The sequence below is a fragment of the Ailuropoda melanoleuca genome, chromosome 2 (genome assembly GCF_002007445.2).
Source record: "Ailuropoda melanoleuca isolate Jingjing chromosome 2, ASM200744v2, whole genome shotgun sequence".
Taxonomy (NCBI): domain Eukaryota; kingdom Metazoa; phylum Chordata; class Mammalia; order Carnivora; family Ursidae; genus Ailuropoda; species Ailuropoda melanoleuca.
The window spans coordinates 164,531,481-164,548,695 of record NC_048219.1 but is presented as its reverse complement, the minus strand read 5'-3'; the positions used below and the strand labels follow the sequence as shown (position 1 = coordinate 164,548,695).

Sequence of the window (17,215 nt, the reverse complement as noted above, 5' to 3'; positions counted from 1 at the left end):
ATATCTTAAAGGCATTTCTGAGTCTTGCAAAGGAGTTTGCCTGGCATCTCCTGAAGGACATGGAAGTCACTGAAAGGTTTTAAGCCAAGGAAATCTTGTGATCTCACTCTGACAATTCTGTGGATAATAGATTGGAATTAGCTGAGACTAATGACAGGAAGGAAGAGCAGCTCAGAGAATCCTGCAGTAGTCTAGATCAAATAGTATTAGCATCTGAATAGGCTAAGGTGAAGAGAGAACTTATCTGAGTGATATTTACGAGACAGTATTTATAAGACTTGGTGATGGGGTAAAGTAATTCTTTAAGATCTCAAATTCTCCGTACCTGGAGATTCATTTAAACAATGTCTTCCTCATGCCAACTTAAAGAGGTACTTCTTCCCGTTCCACTGTATGAACTACTGGGATGCATCTCCTTCTTCCTTTCTTATCACCAAGAACCACCTTGCCTAGACAGCTACCAAAGGGACTCTCCAAGGAGGCTCTGCCTTATTATTAGAGCTTCTGGTGCTACTAGAAGGTAAAAGAGCCTCTGCTCACGCTGCCGAACTTGGGAGAGATGTACTTCTTTTGGGGGAGAGGGGGCAGTGAAGGGGGAGAGATATACTTCTAAAATGAAAATTAGAACTCATTTTTTCTTAGAAATAATATTAAAAGATAGGTATTCAGGTATATCATGTGTTAAATGGTCTATTTTTTTTTTCTTTATGGTCTATCCTAGGTAGATATAACTGTTTAAGGCACTTCAATGACAATTTCCAAACAACTTTTTTTTTTTAAACCTTGGAAATTAAGTTGGAGGCTTCTTATGTATACTGGTGTACCAAGGAGTTGGGAACAGTTCACCTCAGCAAGCAGGAATATTTTATTGCTGACATTTTTTGGACTTGCTGTTATGTGATGATAATAATAATGAAATAGGGCACCTGGGTGGCTCAGTCGGTTAGGCATCTGCCTTTGGCTCAGGTCATGATCCCAGGGTCCTGGAATCAAGTCCCACATTGGGCTCCCTGCTTAGTGGGGAGTCTGCTTCTTCCTCTACCTCTGCCCCTCCGCTCACGCTCTCTCTCTCTCTCTCACTCTCAAATAAATAAAATCATCAATAATAATAATTAAAGTAAACCTATTTTTAGTCTGTTTTATTATTGTCTTTAAATTTTCTTGCAACTAATGCACCCCTCGTTGCCTGCTCCTAGAGCTCCTGCTTCCAGTCTCCTTTCTGCCCCACTGCTTGGCCCACTGCTGCTTATATATGAATCAGCAGTTGGGAAATAGAAATTAGAGTATGTCGTAAGACAAGAAAAATTCTGAAGGAAAAAAGCCTAGACGTGAATCTATGTTCTCCATTTTGCCAACAAAATGACCTGGAGCTAATAACAACTTCTCTGAGCCTCAATGTCCCCATCATTAAAATAGGGTTAGGGGTGCCTGGGTGGTGCAGTCGTTGAGCATCTGCCTTTGGCTCAGGGAGTGATCCCGGCATTCTGGGATTGAGCCCCACATCGAGCTCCTCCGCTGGGGGCCTGCTTCTTCCTTCCCACTCCACCTGCTTGTGTTCCCTCTCTCGCTGGCTGTCTCTCTCTGTCAAATAAATAAATAAAATCCTTAAAAAAAAATAGGGTTAAAGGGACACCTGGGTGGCTCAGGCAGTTAAGTGTCTGCCTTCGGCTTAGGTCATGATCCCAGGGTCCTGGGATCGAGTCCTGCATTGGGCTCCTTGGTCAGCAGGGAGCCTGCCTCTCCCTCTGCCTGCCGCTCCCCCTGCTTGTGCTCTCTTTGTCTCTGTCTCTCTCTGACATAATAAATAAATAAATAAATAAATAAATAAATAAATAAATAAATAAATAAAATCTTTTTAAAAAATTAAAAAATAAAATAGGGTTAAAATATCTATTTTGTTGAAGATTAAGTAATGTAATCTATTTGAAGTACCTGACCCTTAGCATATATTCTTAAAATATTAATTCTCCCCTGTAGAAAACATTTTCATATTATCTGGCTGCCCAGGTTGTTTAGAATATACTTGCTACGTTTAGGGAATTCCTGATCTTAATGTAAGTGCTGTTTCCCCAAGGTGAGCTCTGAAGAGATTTCCAGACTCTCACAGCTAGGGTGCAGAAATAGGACCTGGCCTTCGACATTCAGCACACCTGCACAAGACTTTGACTGGAAATGAGTAGCTTGAGGAAGGAAAGATTCTGCTTGGAAACCAATTTGCTGGCAAAAGCATCTGACATTTGGTGGTGGAAGTGTTTGCAAGGTTAAATTCCTAGCACAGAAGTGGCCTTGGTGGACGGTGGAATTAGCAGCAGTTGCTTTTAGTGTTTGTGGGGGCAGTAGCTAGTAGTGGGCATGACCTCCTTATAGGGCCCCTCCCATGGGGTGCTTGTGAGCACTGCTCCTGGAAGCTGAGTCCCATACCTGTCCCTCCAGCCTCCCAGCTATTTCCTGAGTCTTTCCATCTCCTCTTAAACTTCTTTTCTGCTCATTCAGCCAGAATTGGCTTATGTGCTTTGCAACTGGGAGCCCTGACTGATCTACATGTCTCTGTTGGTGTGACTACCTGTGAGTGACAGGCCAAGAAGAATGTCATGGTAGAGACAGTAATGGTGTAATTTATAATTGCCTTAAACAGAAGTACATAGTTCTGGAGAGCAAATCTTAGAAAAATTTAATGAGCTATAATTGAGTGGAGATTGAGGAATATAACTTTTGGGGAAATCATAATATTAGGATACTTGTATCCAGTTTTACTATCTCTGTTACTGTTGGAAATAGGTAAGAGAACTAGATTTTCATGCTCCCCCCAAAAGAAATTATTTCAGAACCAGTTTATAAAAAAATTTAATCCCTGGGTGTTGATTCTGCAGAGCAATCCCAAGAGAGTTTATCAATTCAAGTCAAAGCCAGAATCAAAATAAATCAGGCATTATATGGCATATTAAATTTCTGGAGCTCAACTCCATTCCCTTAATCTCTTAGCAGCAGTAACAGAGTGGCAGCTCTCACTCATTGCAGTGGGGAAATAACAAAGCAAGAGTAAAATTGCTGTTGCAAAATGAAGCACATCACCACATTTCCATCTAATGCATTATAGTTCATGAACCTCCCAGGAGCCAGAAAAACAGTGAAGTCTTTAAAAGTGAATCCAGATGTCAGCCATCACCATGGCAGTGCTTTAATTATTGAAAAACAAAGAAATAACTCCTTAGGTACATTCTAAGCAGGTGTTCCTTAAAAAAAAAAAAAAAAAAAAAAAAAAAAAAAAACCCCCNAAAAAAAAGCAACAAAAGACCCCCAGAATAGCTGAAGAAGCAGCTGTGGCATTATATTCGCTTCAGTCTAGAGAAGAAAAGTATAACCTAAATAACAGAAAACCCAGAGGGAGCTTAGAAAAATCACAAGTATTAGGATTTTGCAAGTATTAATCTAGGCAACATAATGACTAATTAATATTAATTACTCCATTTTACAAATGGGAAAACTGAGTGCCTCCTATGGCAGCCACTTTGAACTCAAAGTCTGTCAATCTTGGACGAGTTCACTGTATAATGAATTTATTTTGCAAGATCTTTTAAGTATACCTATATGGCATGGGGTGTTTTTTTAGAAAACATTTATTTAACACAAATAATCCAATTTCAATTTGCAGAAAGTTAGAAAATAAAGATCAAAAAAGGAAACATTTAAACCATCTCTAATAACTGCTATTTTAAACTGGAATTTCAAAACTGGGTCCACGGTTGGGCTTCAGAAGATCTGTGAACCTCTGACACTAAAGCAAAAAATGACAATGTGCATTTATTTTTCTGGGGCGGGGGTTGTCTATAACTTTCACCAGATTCGCAAAGTGTCATCATTCAAAGATTAGAACTCTCTATCCTTCTGGACTTAATATATGTGCCTGGAGGAGCAAAGACACCACCTACAGGTCACAGCCTGAGAAAGAATGTGGCCTTTATCTAAAATGTTAAATGGGCCAAATCAAGTAGTTATTTCTAAAATTTGGCTTCTCTTTTGCGCGCTAGCCTTGCCAAATTATGGAATATTAGGAAAACATTTCCTTTCTTCCTTAAGTGTTGTATTTTTGTTTTTATTTGTTTGTGTGTGTATATCTTTGCATGTGCAGTCTTGACAGCTGCTGCTGGGCAAGCAGAAAAATAAAGAGATGCTTTTGCAACTCACATTAGTGGGAAAATCTGACAGAAACAACAAAGTATCTACAAGAAGCGGCAGAGTCGAGGTGGTGATATCGTGGATGAATAATTAAAACCTGAATCTACTTGATGGCAGAGGGAAAAAGCCAGTTGAAAAAAAAGAGCGAGGACATAAAGGAGAGAATGAAAGAACCCATAGCGTCTTTTGGAAGAGCTGGGGGTAAGAGCTTTGTGACTGAACAGGACAGGAAATCAGGGGACCACCTTCCTTTGATGTTAATGAAACAGGAAAAGGAAAAATATTGAGAAAGACTCTGTGGTGTAAAGAACACTAGACGGATGAGTTATTTGATTAATTACACCATCCATTCAACAAACTTAGTGAGAACTTACTAGGAGAAGCACTGTGGATAGAAATGTGTAAGAAATAACTCTTGGCCCAAGGAATTTACAGCATAAGTGGGGAGACAAATATAAATCAGTTCTGCAAGGTAGCAGACTCACAATCGAGGAAGAGTAATGTTTGTGAGATCTTAGCGGGGATGGTTAGGAAAGGCATTAAAGAATGGTACTCAAAATGGGTCTCAAAATAGGAATACAATTTGCTGTTATCTGGCAAAGGAGAAGAGTAAGGACAATACTGGAGAAGAGAGCAAATACAAAGGCATGCAGGGGTGAGGAAGCATGGCCTGGGTAGAAAATGCCTTGTACCTTGACATGGTGGCAAAACAAAGGACTCAATAGGTGGCCCAGGGCTAGCAGTGATGTTGGTTTCTGCAAAAACCCAGGGAAAAGAAAAGGATCCTTGCTAAGTGACAAGTGGGGAGAGGCAGAAGAGGATTAACTCGAGAAATAGTTGGAAAGTCAGAGTATCAGGATGTGTACCTGTTGGGAAAGCCATTATGAACCCTTACCAAAGCTGCATTACCAACAAAGATATTGATAACTTCAAATTAGAATCAAAATCCCACCCGCCTTTAAGAGACTACAAGAAAGAGGGGTGCCTGGGTGGCTCAGTCAGTTAAGTGTATCCCTTCAGCTCAGGTTATGTTCTCGGGGTCTTGGGGTCGAGCCCCAAGTTGGGCTTCCTGCTCAGCTGAGAGTCTGCTTTTGCCTCTCCCTCTGTACCCTCCACCCCCTGCTCATGCTCTATCTTTCTCTCTCTCAAATGAATAAATAGAATCTTTGAAGAAAAAAAAAAAGACTACAAGAAATAGTTCTACTGTGTCTCACATCTCTTTTGCCTCTGTTTATCATTGGGCCAAGCTTCCCCCAAACGCCCACTCTTGTGTTGCTCTGTTACCATCTCCAGGGCCTCAGGATGAAAACTCTGGGAGTACTATTTACATTGTATTCTGTGTTTTCAGGTTTCAACTTACACTTCTCTAAAGAAGTCTTCCCTGACTCACGATTTAAGGTAGGTTGTCATCCTCCCAATATGCTTATCTCAGCCTCTTGTGGAGTTTAACTTGAATATATTGATCTGGGTCTCAAAGGAAAAGGCATATAGTAATTAGGATTTAACCATATGGAGGCCTATAAGATGGCCCAAGGAAACAGTCAGTGTTGAATAAGTGGAAACAATGTTGGCCAAGATCAGAACCTTGAAGAACGTATAAGAATTATTTCCAGGGAGAGAATTCAATGATGGAACTTGACAATGAATGGTCAGAGAGATAGGAATTCCTTAAAACAGGTGAGGAAGGGGAGCTCTTTAAGGAAGGTGTAGTTTACAGTGTAGAAAGCAGTGCTGAAAACTGTTGAAAGGAATCCAAAGTTGGGGCCTGGGCCTTTGCTACCTTTGCAAGAGAAATTTTAGCATAAGTAGGGGAGTCAAAGCCAGGTTACAGTGGGCTGGAGACTACATTAAAGATGTGGAATAGTTCAGAATAAGTATTTTAGGAAACTTGACAATGAAAATGAGAGAGGTGAAGCAGACTAGCTAGAGGGGAACTTAGGACCAAACAATTTTTATTAAGACTGGAAAAGATCTCACCAGTTTATAGGTGAAGCTGACGTATCAGAGAAATTGACAGTACGGATAGCATAGGTGCTAAAGAAGACAGAAGATAATTATCCTTAAAGAAGAGTAGCGTACTCCTCCTAACATAGGAACACTTCTTCCTCTGACACTGGAGGGAAGAATGCATGTGGCATAGGTCAGTTTAGCAGACAGATGAACAGGAAATCTGTGAAGAAGGAAACAAGGCCATCTTTTGAGAATGTAAGAGTTGGGATCCTGAGGAGAATGGCAGAAGTTTCTGATAGCTACTCGAGATGGTAGGTGGGATGAGAGAGGGGATTTTCACCAAGGATTAGTAAAAGGATTGGCAATTAGTATTAGCACTCCAGCTGTGGCCAGTATGATTCTTTATGCACTAACTCAGGTCTGCAGAAAATACCACACTATTTTTTTATGCCAATTTAAATTTAACTCTGAGCCTCAAATTAGTAAAGCTGGAGAGTAATTTATTCTCAATTATTATTGGGCTCCCAAACCTTCTCCCCCCAGAATTGTACAAAAGCCACTACCACAGAGACCCCTCCAGAAAACTAGATTTAAATTATTGACTCATTCTGTTTACTACTGAAATAACTGCTGCCCAGCCCATGAGCCATCTTTCAGATCCGGCAACTCTGCAGCCTGCTTGGGGAATGGGAGTCTCTTGCTGATCAGTAGCTACTGTGCCTGCAATCCCATCTCCCTGTATGTCTGCTGCCATACGTATCACATACTTGGAACTGACACTCTGGGATCTCTCAACCTCTGACCTTCCCCAATAAAGGATGTAATACAATGATTTGATTTGATTTTATTTATTTTATTTATTTATTTTTTTTTAAAGTTTATTTATTTGACAGAGATAGAGACAGCCAGCGAGAGAGGGAACACAAGCAGGGGGAGTGGGAGAGGAAGAAGCAGGCTCACAGCGGAGGAGCCCGCTGTGGGGCTCGATCCCATAACGTCTGGATCATGCCCTGAGCCGAAGGCAGACGCTCAATCACTGTGCCACCCAGGCACCCCAATACAATGATTTTAAAATCATGACTGGAGGGGCAGATAAAAAGCAAAATTTAAATAAATCAGTACAAGCCAGATCGGGGGTAGTGTTGGAGTATGAAATTAAATGAAGTCGTCATTTACTAAGAGATTAACTGCAACCTGGGTAGGAAGTTCAGAATCCTATTTTCCCAGATCAGGTGATTAAGTTTTAAAGATGTTTATAGCAAAAATTAGGAAACTGTGAAACTCAAAAAGATATCTAGCCACACATGATTTTCTGGGAAACTAAATTCTAGAGGATAGTGTGAGTTAGACAGGGTCATAGGTTGACATAGCAAGCAGAACTCACCCATGGTGGATTGAAGATAACTCAAATTCTTTGACATTCCTCTCATTGAGAGGTGGAGTTGAATTGCTCACTTCTTGAATCAGTGGACTTAGTGACTTCCTTAATCAATGGGATATGGTGGAAGTGACATTCTGGAACTTCTGAGGCTAAGTCATTAAAAGCTCTGGGGCTTCTTTCTGTTTGGGCTTCCTGAGCAGCCATGTAAGAGGTTTGTTTAATCTGCAGGAGAAACTACCTGGGAATGGCTTCTAGATGTCCACGTTAAGACAAAATGAGTGAATTACACTGTCTTTGACCCTTCAACTCAGCTCAACAATCAGCTTACTACACCCAAATGGCTGCCTCGTCAAAGCTATATGGAGCAGACAAGTCTCCTAGCCAATCCCTGCTTGAATTTGATTTTAAAAATCATCCGATATAATAAAATTGTTGTTGTTTTAAGACACTAAGCTTTGAGGGAATTTTTAAGCAGCAGTAGATAAACTGAACATCAATAGAGCAAGCAGAAGTCCCAATAAGGACTCCATGAATTAACTTATAACTTTGGTAGAATGATCCTAGAAGTCACATCTAATCTTGACAGTGGTCCCAAATCTCTAACCAGTGATCCATACAGCAGTTTGGAATCTCTGATCTAGCCCGCCTACGATTGTAAATTATGCCCTAGAGTCAGGTAAGTCAAATGTAATGATGAAATAAATCAAACCCTTCATAATAATGGATTAGGAATGATCTTTGTAATTATTGCTTTTGTGTTTGTTATTGTGTTTGAAAAGATAAAGAGAATTTGATATATTACCTTGCAATTTACATCGGAAAAGTTAAGATAATTGGATGTTAGACTTGAGGTTTTAATTTGAAATGTATAAAAGAACTGGTGAATTTGTAAATAGTGTTTGAATGTGTAAGAGAGTCCTGATTTGATACATGCATGAGTTTGGTTCATTAGACTTATAATAGCTATGAATCTTAGACCTTGCTTGTTGAATTGTTAGTTTGCCTTGTTAGTCATGTAAAGTGGCTCAGATAATCAGATATCTTAAATTTGTCAATATAGTTTAAAAGGTTTATTTTTTGTATGTAAATGGGGGCTAACTTTAAGGAATTTTAATCTGTTCAATTTATGAATTGTTTGAACATTCATCAAAGAATAAATGAAAGTGATTTATAAAGGATTTTTACTTCCCAGTACCCTGGTAATGATTATAAAGTCTGACTATACCAAAAGTCTGGGGAAGACCGCTTTGTTTAAGGGAATGTAACGTGATGCAGTCCTTTGGAACACAATTTGGTGTACCTTACAATCTAGTGGTTCTACTCCTAGTTATTTATGCAAGAAAGATTCTTGCATGTATACACTAAGAGATGTGTTTAAGAATGTTCATAGCAGGATGCCTGGATGGCTCAGTCGGTTAAGCGTCCCACTCTTGATTTTGGCTCAGGTCATGATCTCACGGTTGTAAGATGGAGCCCCCCGGCAGGCTCCCAGCTGGATGTGGAGCATGCTTGAGATTCTCTCTCTCGTTCTCCTTTTGTCCCTCCCTCTGCTCACACATGTGCTCTCTTTCTTAATAATAACATCATCATCATAATAATAGTAATAATAATACAAGACAAAAACTGAATACAACCAAAATGTCCATTGACAGAAGGATGGGTATATAAATTGTTTATTCAAATTATGGAATAGTATATGACAGTGAAAAATGAGTGCACTATAACCAGATGCAGTAACTTAGGTGATTGTCAGAAATGTTATGTTAGTAAAAAAGCAAATTATAGACACATCATATAAAATATGATATCATATAAGTTCAAAGATGTATCAAACTAAATATGATTTAGGAATATACACACCCATTTGTAGATAAAACTATTATGGAAAGCAAGGGAATTATAAGCACAAAATTAAAATAGGTAGTTATTTTTAGAAGAGGTGATAAGGATGATCAGAGAGGCTGGAGGGCTTCAAAAGTAATGTTCCTTTTCTTAAACTAGGTGGTAGCTATAAGGATGTTTATTTCATTGTTCTTTAAATCATATCTATTATTTTATATGCATCATTTTATATGTGTGTGTATGCACATATATATACATGTATTCTTTTGTAAGCATTAACTACTTCATAATTTTACAAAATTCACAAAGTGAATTTATTAGATTTCCAAGTTGTGTCTCAAAGCTTCAGAATAATTAGTTTTACATTTACAACTTGAATAAATTGGCAGCTATTGAAAGCACAACAGTTGTTAGGTACTGCTGTCCTGTTCACCCATAGAAACCCTGTAGAACATTTTAAAACCCAGCTGGAACAGATCCTACCTTTCTTGCCATTTGCCCTTTCTCCTCTCCCCAATGGGGTTTCTACCATAATATTTTTGATGAATTTTAGCTTTTACAAAAGATGGAAAGAGTTTGAATATATGCAACTTTTGCTTTTAAATTAAACCTGACAAAGGGAACTGTAGCTTCAAAGCTTCCCTGACAAAGGGAATCCAAAGCATGGCTGTCTGCTTGAAATGGAAAGAGAGAAAAATATAAGGAAATAGAGAGGACAAGCACAGACTAATAAATCTAATTATCTGGCTATAGATGTTTTATTACATTTTTATAATTTCTTTTTCTACATTCAATTTTTTTCAGGATTTTTACCATTTATATGATCCCTTCCTATCAGTTTGTTATAAATGATATGTTCATTTAGAAATGCCATATGCTATTTTAATAGCATTAACAGCCAGAAGCTTCTCTCCCTTCACAAATATTTTTTTAAAAATTGGTCTATTCCTGAAAGTCAGTCTTTCATCCTGTCATCTGAGTCAATGAAAGAGCCTTAAATCATCCCTCATGACTTTATAATCGGATTTCCCTCAGTGAAATCCTTGTGTGGGTATTTGCTGCTTAAAAATCTCCCCACTACAAATTGCCCTTTAGGTTCTAAGTTCTGTGCTCTTTCCTTCAGAAATTCTGCTCAGTTCTTTTCCCTCAGCAGACTTTTCTTTTGTGGATTTTGAGGTAATCATTAGGCAAGAGACAAATTTCAGAACCCCCTTGCCTTCCTTTTCTTTCATTTGACCTTCAGTTTTCCTCTCATGTAATTATTCTTTCTCTGCCTGTACCTTTTGGTGCTTTTCCTTTGAACTGCTTCCCTTTCCTGAGTGTGTGGCTATTAATTCCCCAATTCCCCAAATAAGCACCCGAGATTGAGTATTTTGTTGCTAATCTGCCCCTTATTTTTGCTGCATCTTTATTTTGCTTGTCTCCAGTCCCTTTTCAATTTTTGTCCTGCCTCATTCCAAACATAATTTTATGCCTTTTGCCAAATACATTTTCTCTTGGTTTTATTCCTTTTTAAAATTGAACTCCCCTTTTCTTGGCCATTATTTGAAAACTTAACAAAAGTTATTACTTCACATACATTAACTTTTTAAGTTTTTGACTTACAAAAGTTATTATATTATTTGAAACTTGCCAAGGTCTCTCCTGGGGCCAAAACAACAGACTTGATCTCTAAATTCTCATTTACAGATGGCCAAAGGAGGGGTGGAAAGGGAAGTATCTTGCCTTAAGCCATATGTTAAGTCTGTTAGAAAGGCAAACTAGATCAGAGAGCAGCTGCCCTCACACCTGCCACCACCTGCTGCACTATCACCTGAACCACTTCTTCCTCAAGATGGACCTAGGGACCACCTACATCAAAAGTCATCCTGCTTGCTTTTCTGCTCTAAACCTGAGGATTCAGCTTTGAGAGATAAGGCCCAGAAATCTCCATTTTTAATAACCCCAAGATCATTCTTAGGCACAGTAAAGTAAAAAGGAAGGAAGGAAGGAAGGAAGGAAGGAAGGAAGGAAGGAAGGAAGGAGAAAGAAAGAAAAAGAAAGAAAGAAAGAAAGAAAGAAAGAAAGAAAGAAAGAAAGAAAGAAAAAAAGAAAAGAAAGAAAAAGGAGGGGAGGGAGGGAGGGAAGGAGGGAGAAGGAAAGAAAGAAAAGGAGAGAGAAAGAAAGAAAGAAAAAGGAAGGAAGGAAGGAAAGGAAGGAAGGAAGAAGGAAAGGAAAAATTGAGAGGGGAAAAAAGCCACTGCTTTACTCTAGCTCAGCTTCCTAAGGTAACGAAGTAACTAATCCTTTTTGTGCACATACTGTGCATCCAGTATTGTGGTCTATTTTTACATACACATGTTATTAGTTGATTTAATTCCATAAAAATCCATTGAGATAGGTTTTTATATCTATTTTATAGTAGAGAAACTGAGATTTGAGCCAAGGTCATTAAGCTGGTAACTCAAAGAGTCCATGTCTGACTCTATCGCCCTGGATTTTAAGAACCATGGCATGGCACGTGTTTTAAATGTAGCATAAATAGGGGTGCCTGGGTGGCTGAGTCAGTTAAGCATTGGCCTTCAGCTCAGGTCATGATCCCCAGGGTCCTGGGATAGGCCCTGCAGGCTCCCCGCTCAGCAGGGAGTCTGCTTATCCTTCCTTCTCTGCCCTCCCCTCCAGCTCATGCAATCTCTCTCAAATAAATAAATAAAATCTTAAAAAAAAATAAATGTAGCATGAATAACTATCAGATATAATAATGTTACCATATATATGGGATTATATTAATCTCATACTGCAAACTATAAAACAGATAAATTGATTAAACTCAAAATTTTTTATTGATGTGATTGACATGAATATTTTATTAGTTTCAGGTATACAGCATAATGATTTGATATTTGTATATATTGTGAAATGGTCACCACAATAAATTTAGTTAATGTACATCACCACTCATAGTTACAAATTTTTTCTTGTAAAGAGAAATCTCTCTTAGCAACTTTCAAATCTATAATGCAATATTATTAACTATAGTCACCATGCTGGACATTATATTCCCAGGACTTATTTATCTTATAACTGAACTTGAACTTACAACCCCAGGATAAAGAGTAGAAACTGAGCCCACCAGGCACCCTGTCTTATCTTTTTGGCCATAGCCATTCTAACAGGTATGAGGTGACATCTCATTGTGGTGATATATCTTTTCGTGTATCTGTTGGCCATCTGTGTGTCTTCTTTGGAAAATGTCTGTTTGGATCCTCTGCCCATGTTTTTAATTGGATTGTTTGTTTTTTTCCTATTGAGTTGTAGGAGTTCTTTATATATTTTGAATATTGAACCCTTATCAGTTACATAATTTGCAAATATTTTCTTCCATTCAGTAGGTTATCTTTTCATTTTGTTGGTGGTTTCTTTTTCTGTGCAGAAGCTTTTCAATTTGATGTAGTCCCACATGTTTATTTGTGCTTATGTTGCCTTTGTTTTTGGTGTCAAATCCAAAAAATCATCATGAAGACTGATGTCAAGGAGCTTCCTGCCTGTGTTTTCTTCCAGGAGTTTTATGGTTTAGATCTTATGTTCAAGTCTTTAATCCATTTTGAGTTGATTTTTGTGTGTGGTGTAAGATAGTGGTGCAGTTTCATTCTTTTGCATGTGGCTGTCCAGTTTTCCTAATAACATTTATTGAAGAGACCATTTATTTCTCCATTATATATTCTTGATTCCTTTGTCATAAATTGGTTGACTGCATGGGTTTAGTTTTGGGCTCTCTATTCTGTTCCATTAATCTATTGTCTGTTTTTATACCAATGCCATATTGTTTTGATTACCACAGCTTTATAATTTAGTTTGAAATCAGGAAGTGTGATGCCTTCAGCCTTGTTCTTTCTCAAGATTGCTTGCATGTGAGAATCATGATTTTACCTTTTCCTGAAAATTATCTTTTAATGTAGAAAATGTGTAATCAAATACAATGACAAAAGAGTTAAAAATTATGAATATACTAGCTATGTCAAAGAATCATGATCACATGTTAGTCATGAAAGTTACCATGAATTGTTCTGGGTGGGAAATGCCTCCTTTTTTCTTCCTGCTACCCAGACTATGAATGCAATAATTAGAGGCAGAGCAACCACCTTAAATCACAAATTGGAAACTGAATATTGAGGATGGTTGGAAAAGCCTGACTCTGAATGTCTATCCATAACACCCTGAACTACTTTCTAGATTTTATAAAATTCAATCATGTAAATATTAATGATTGTAAAGGTTAACCAAGCTATACTTGGTATTATTTCAAAAGCATAAATCAACACTGAGAATGTAATATTTTAATAATAATTAATGCATATGTTACATTTTTGTAGGTTCTCAGTTATAACTATTAAAATTCTGTTTTGTGGTTAACAATCAAACAGGAGGTTAGCTACAAACAGTTTGTAGCACACTTCAAATTTAAAATAAACTCAAGCTGAAAATGACATAAATCCACTGTCAAAATAATTATTTCTGATTCCATGGTCACCTTTTAGAGATAACTTTGCTATGTCAAGAACAAAATTTGAATTTTATAGGATGAGTAATACATTGAGACAACAGAGGAACTCTCTGTTTTCCCAAAGTTTCCAGCCAGGTTTCTGGCTTTATTGCACCAAGCTAAATGTCCTATATCCATATAAAGTACTCTAGCAGATTTAGGATTGGAATGCAAGTATTATGTTGTAATGCTGGATAAAACTGGGCTAATGGGAGGAAATATGAACTCTTGGAGAAAGTTCAAGTATCAACTAAGCTAGTCACAGAATTATAGTTTATCATTATAATTGATACTTAAAAAAACATCTGAAGAATGAAATGAAAACCCTGCATTCCCTATTCTAGAAGTTGACCCATTGTACCTAATTCTGTTATAGCAGAATTTATTCCCGCAGTTTACAAATCTTTTTTCCACCTTACCCTTCTCAGAGGGACAGCATCACATGCCTAGGAGGTGTTGTTGTTTTTAATCTATATCCATTGTATATTTAGGGAGTGGGTAGGTAAAGTAGGGTTGGATTTGGAAACACATAAAGAACATGAAGAATCAAATAGTTTGATTTTTAAAAAGGGGAAATTTAGTGTTTTATAACTAAAGCAGCACATTTTAAGAAATTACTCTTTCCTGTTATTGTTTTTGATTGCAAGATGCATTGAACAGGCCCAAACGGGAATTGAGGCTTCAGTGGACTTAATGCAGGACTAAATTTTTGCATTTAAAATAGAAACTACTAATATTTTCCTAAGTGTTCAGGTTTTAAAAAATAGATAACTTTAATTTCATGATCTTTCTAAGTTGGATTTCCCCCTTTTTAGATTTACCATAAATAAATGTTAAAATCCAGAGGCATTCTCTGAAGCTATTAGAGCTCCTGCAAGCCACCACACAAGGATTCCATTTGAAGATCCCCCCCGGAGGACACATTTAATGAAAGCTCAATTCTAATTTTCCTCCTATATAATGCCAGAACTGACCCTGTCAGGATTTGATCCTTTAACTCAGTGATTTCTCACCTGAGATTTGGACCATATAATCGTGCTTTAAGTACTTTAGCAAGGCATTCTGACACTGCATTTCTAATCAGGGAAACATAAAACAAGGTTTGTCCTTAAGCTGTTTTACTTTGCCTTATAATGGTCTCCATTTCCCTTCATGAGGCATTATCTTGATAAATTGCTGTTTTTAAAAAACCACTTTTTGCCTGGAAAATGTGCAATATATCAGACACTGAAGGTTCTTGTTGGAATTGAGATTTTGGCCACATGTTGTATAACCTTACTGCATGCTATACTGATACCACATGATACTCCTGATTTTGATCTTTGTTTCTAATTTGTATACTGGCTATTTTAGCCCGGGCAGATTCTCCGGATGATAAAACATACTCTTTAGCTAAACTAAGGACTAAAAAGCATACGAGAATATTATTGTACTCAGAAAAATTCATAGAGTACTGAAACTCAGTGAAAGAAAGAAAGAGAAAGAAAGAAAGAGAGAGAGAAAGAGAGAGAGAAAGAGAAAGAAAGAAAGAAAGAAAGAAAGAAAAGAGAAAAAAGAAAAGAAAAAAGAAAAGAAAAGAAGAGAAAAGAAAAGAAAAGAAAAGAAAAGAAAGAAAAGAAAAGAAAAGAAAAGTAGGGAGGAAGGGAGGGAGGAAGGAAGGGAGGAAGGAAGGGAATAGTCCTGTAAGTCCGGTCACATTCCTTGAATTCAAATGTTAATTATTCCCCCCAGTGAAAATTACTGTGCTAATTGATTTATAGAGGTATGTTAGAATTTGCATCACTTACCTACATTCATCCCTAGAAATCTAGCAGTAGTTTAAAGAAAACGTACATGGTAATTTGTCTGTACTTATTACACTTGGAGGAACACTTAAAAAACACTACACATAAACAAAATACAAAGCAGGCACATCGCGGTGGAGTACAAGTTCCTTAGAGTGACAATAACAATTAGTATAAAAAGAGCGGCGTTGGCTCCATTGAGGACTACTATTCCTCAAAAGCAAAGGAGCAATTTAGAGGAAAGCTATCGGAATTAGTCACCATATCAGTGAGTTGATTATTAAATAATGCCTTGAACCAAGTTTGAAATAACATATGGGCATAGCAGTGTTACCAGCAAATGGGAAAGAAAACATTTCTGAATTCATTAATATTTACCTGAACTTTCTGTCAAGTAAGTTTTTTATCACCAAGAAGTAAAAAAAACACCTGTCCCTCTGTTAATTTTTTTTATAATATTAGATCTATACCTCCAACAGAGGATTAAAAGACTACTTTATAATTATCAAGCATGAATCTCAAATTCGTTTTTAAAAATAAAGTTCATGTCATGCCCAAAGTCATGGAGAAATTTAGAAGTAGTGTTTAAAATAGAAATGTAGACTACCGACTTGAAATCTCATGCTCTGACCACTAGACCACACGCCTGCCCAAGGATACTTACATTTTTTTACTGTGTTATTCTTCTTTGTAATTAGATGCAGTGATTAGAGTGTCTTTTGCATTACTCTGCATTTTTCTTTTAAGTCAGGGTTGTAACCCACAGAGGGCAATGTCCCTTACAAAACTAAACAAGGGATTTTCAGTCTTGCAATACAATCTCTTGATATTTGTTTATAGGTTTCACACATCAAAAAAACAATGAAATCTGTAATTTTTCAAATTACAATCTTCTCATTCTCTAAGTTATGTGCCTATGAGAATTTGCAAATCTTTTGAAGAGAATGTAATCTTTATGCTTACAAAATGTAGGCTTTCATATTTGGGTACAATTACAAATCAAGGCCTTTTTTCCCCCCATAATAATCAGTTCTCAAAGTTGTGGGTTTTCCTCATTTGAAAATAAATTAATGGGAATTTAAAAATATAATTCATCCAGTTATTAAATCTTTTCGATCCTTAAAATTAGAAACCATTTCTATTCTCAATCTGTAAGGAAGCAATGGCAGAAGATGCCCTATAGCATATTACAATTTAGTTTTTGTTGACTGAAGAAATAAAAATAAACAGCTTAAACCAGATTAATTGAAATTTAAAAAGGGAGAAAACTTCTATGATTCCTTATTGTTTTGATTTTTTTTTAAGGACAGGTATATATTGTGTGCTTAAATATTGAGTTTTTCTCTATAAAGTACCTGTCCAGAGAGAAAGTCAATTTTGAAACAACAAAAACTCAAAGTACTATAGGTGGCTTTCTAAAGGAATTTGAATTAGGTAGTATTCCATGTTGCAAAAAACAATGATAACTTTTATAGCTTTAAACATCAGTTTTTTAAATTAGAGATTGATATGTAAGGGGACTGATTTTGTGCAGTCATTCATTTTAAAATAACACATCAT

General features: G+C 37.1%; 1 protein-coding gene across 1 annotated transcript in view; it reads left to right on the top strand.

Annotated features, from left to right (window-relative positions):
* Positions 1 to 17,215, top strand: part of FTCDNL1 (formiminotransferase cyclodeaminase N-terminal like) — a 50,757-nt gene that overhangs the window by 11,467 nt on the left and 22,075 nt on the right. The window contains exon 3 of the mRNA XM_034642468.1: positions 5,525 to 5,574. The gene's annotated coding sequence lies outside the window, so the exon portion shown is untranslated. The remainder of the gene's footprint in view (positions 1 to 5,524; positions 5,575 to 17,215) is intronic.